This window comes from Macaca fascicularis, chromosome X, assembly GCF_037993035.2.
Source record: "Macaca fascicularis isolate 582-1 chromosome X, T2T-MFA8v1.1".
Classification (NCBI taxonomy): Eukaryota; Metazoa; Chordata; class Mammalia; order Primates; family Cercopithecidae; genus Macaca; species Macaca fascicularis.
This window is the reverse complement of record NC_088395.1, coordinates 138,440,046-138,443,501: the sequence shown is the minus strand read 5'-3', so window position 1 is coordinate 138,443,501 and position 3,456 is coordinate 138,440,046.

The following is a 3,456-nucleotide window of genomic DNA, read 5'->3' as shown; positions in this document are numbered from 1 at the left end:
AATTCTTACTCATCTTTATAACTCATACTTCATCTCCATGGATCCCTTATTTTTCTCTCTCATTCTCCTCACAGAGAATCTCTCTCTCTCTCTCTCTATCTCTCACCGCCCCCCCCCCCCATCTTTCTCTACACTTCCAGCTTGGAGAGCACCCAGTAAATACTTATTATATTATTTCAAAATTACCTGTTTACATGTTTTCCACTCCCACAAGGCAATCAGCCTCTCAGGAGAAAAATGAATTATTTTTCACCTATCATGGCATTGGATGCATAGAAGAGTTCAATAAACGCTGAGTGATTAAATGAATTTTGGCAGTAGAACTGGGAGGACTTGATGTGAATATTGGCTATGATGAAAAGGGGGAAGTATAAAGTAAGCAATTTCTAGCTTGGGTAACTGGACAGGCCTAAATAATCTAGATTCTAAATAAGTATTTTTGCTTTAACCTTGATCCAGTCTAGTATTTTCTTTATGAAACAGCCACAGTGATCTTTTACAAATGTCAATATAATCCTGACTCTCCCCAGTCAAAAGCTCCCCAGTGTCTCATTATCACTATCAGGCTGGGTCCAGACTTCTTAGAATGACCTGGCCCCTGACTACTTGTTCGTCTCTGTTTTCCACTGCTTCTATCCTCACACTTTCCCTTTGACTATCACATGAGTTCATAGCTTCTTGCATACACTCTCAAGATTTTGCTTAGTGTCTTTCCTCCATATGAAACTTCCTTCCTCTTCTTTGCCTATCTCCTATTCTACTCATACACTGAAATTGCTTGTCTGTCTCCTTTTCTAGATTGTAAGCTCTAAAAGAGAAAGGTTAATGTGTAATTTACTAGTTATCTCAGTATCCAGCACAAAATAGATGATCAATAAAGATTTTTGAACTGAACTCAGCTGGGTAGATGATAATACTATCAGTAGACCTTTCATACTGCAAAAGGAAGTTAATGGGTGAAAGGGGTGTGTAATTTCAGCTTGGAGCATGGCGAACTGCATGTGACAGGTGGGGAGGTGCGGTGGGTACTTTCCCTAATTATCTCAAGGACAAGCCTCTGTCTTCTGCCCATTCATGGAGTGGCACTCTTAAAGCAGACCCAAACACCGTTTCTATTTAAGAAGGGTGGATGTCAGCCTCCCAATTTACATCAACACCAAATCCACACCCAGTGTGGAAAAGTCAGCCACGCCAAATTTCTAGTCCTCTCTGCCTCTGGCTCTGTGCCTGAAGATGGGGGTTGGAATAGGATGATAAAGATTTTTTTTCTTCCATCAGCCTCAAGTGGGGCTGTAGCCAAAGTCAAGTGAAGCTAATATCAGGATCTCTTATTGCTGCAAACCTTGCACATTTATGGGTAAATTCCAGTCCCGCTTTCCCTTTCCCTTCCTTCCAACAAATCAAGATGCTTCTTAGTCTGTTACTGAGTGAGTGAGTATTTTTCCATATTTTATTTGGATGTGCTTAAGTATCTTTCATTGATGTAAACAAACTTAAGGGCTTCAGCCTCCTATTAAGGTTTCCATGGAGGCTTTAGAAACTAATATATGCATTGCCTTTGGCAAATAATTCTGACTCTGATATATTTATTTATTTGCTGTTAGAAAATAATATATAGCAGTGTTATAAAATTGAGTGTAGAGATCACCCACCTTGTAGAGGGTAGTCATCCTATAGTATGCATCTACACTGTCTAGCATTGGATTTCATCCTATTGTGCCTTGTTCTCTAAATGTGTCTCGTTAGGAAACCCCATGATGGACATTATAGAAATATACCATAAAGAAGACAAGGCTACACCTAAAAGACCTTCTTTGACTCAAGAAACAGCACCTCTCCACATGGGTAGTTCTGCACTTAGCTACCTCAGGGCCTTTCTCCACCTAAGATCAGGATCATGTACACTGTACTAGCTTCACAATAACACATTTGTTTCTTTTAGAGTTTATTATGATCCTAAAAGTTAGCATAAGGAAGGAAAGGCCATTTTTGTCTGCCCCAAGTCTCATGTTCTTCTGGGTATCCTAAGACAGGTAAATTAGATATAATGTTTTATTCTGGTTCTGTCACACTCTGTGAAGGCATATTAATTACCTTGTATTTTATCTCCTTGATGATCTATTAACATTTAATTAGATGGCCTCAAGATCAAATCAATCAACATACTTCTGAAAACCAATTTACTGTTTATCTTGATTTTGAAATTATTTGGAAAACTAAGAGTAATGGGAAGCACAAAGCCTTAGCCTTAGCATTCATGAAAATATACTACAAAGCTATAGTAATTAAAACAGGTTGACACAACTGTAAGAATGAACAGATAAATCAGTGAAACAGAAGGATCATCCCCCAAAGATTTCTTGTTCATATAATGTAATACATTATAAGAAGGTATTAACATATGTGGGGAAGTATGAAATTATACTACAAATAGTGCTTGGATAATTAGATAACTATTGTTGACTAAAGAAAAAAGTCAAGCCTATTAATGAAGTTAGTCTTATTTAGTCTTCTGGAGGACTATAGACCAAGGCCTAAATACTGTATTTCAGCCTATTGCTTATATACAGGTTGTAGGGGTTAAACTTGCTCAGAAGTTACATTCCAATCATATGACTGTTTGGGTATAAGAGTACATCTGGGGCCGGGCACGGTGGCTCATGCCTGTAATCCCAGCACTTTGGGAGGCCAAGGCAGGTGGATCATTTGATGTCAGGAGTTCAAGACCAGCCTGGCCAACATGGTGAAACCCCATGTCTACTAAAAATACAGATAATTAGCCAGGTGTGGTGGTGTGCACCGGTAGTCCCAGCTACTTGGGAGGCTGAGGCAGAAGAATGGTTTGAACCCAGGAGGCAGAGGTTGCAGCGAGCCGAGATCACACCACTGCACTGCAGCCTGGGTGACAGAGCTAAACACCGTCTGAAAAAAATAAATAAATAAAGAATACACATGGTTATCAATACAGAGGCATAATCACTAACCCAGTCAGATGTTATCTTCTGTGCTGAAAAGGCAAGGACTAGGGTCATTCATCTTTTAAGGAATATAGGTCTCAGGCAAGAGAAGTGGGGGACTATGTGCTCTATCCTGTTTTGTCTTCAAAGCATCTTTCCAGAGAGATGCACATTATCACAGAGTCAGGGTATTTGTGAAATTATGCTTGCAAGCAAAAATAAGCAAACATGGCTTCTTTAGAGCTTCATCTCACAATATGTATCAGTATAGAATCCAGAAGGATCTAAAAAAGGGAATGTGAAGAACTGAACAGAAACAATAGAAAAAAAAAACAAAAAGACTGTTCATCAGATCTGCTAATAATGAAAACCTTTTTAGTTTAAAAGCAATGGATGACATAACAAAAGATTTTTAGATTGTACTAGATTTTTAAAACTTGGAAGAATATTGTAACAAATATGATAAATGAGGGATTGATAGCTTTAATCTATCTTTTAA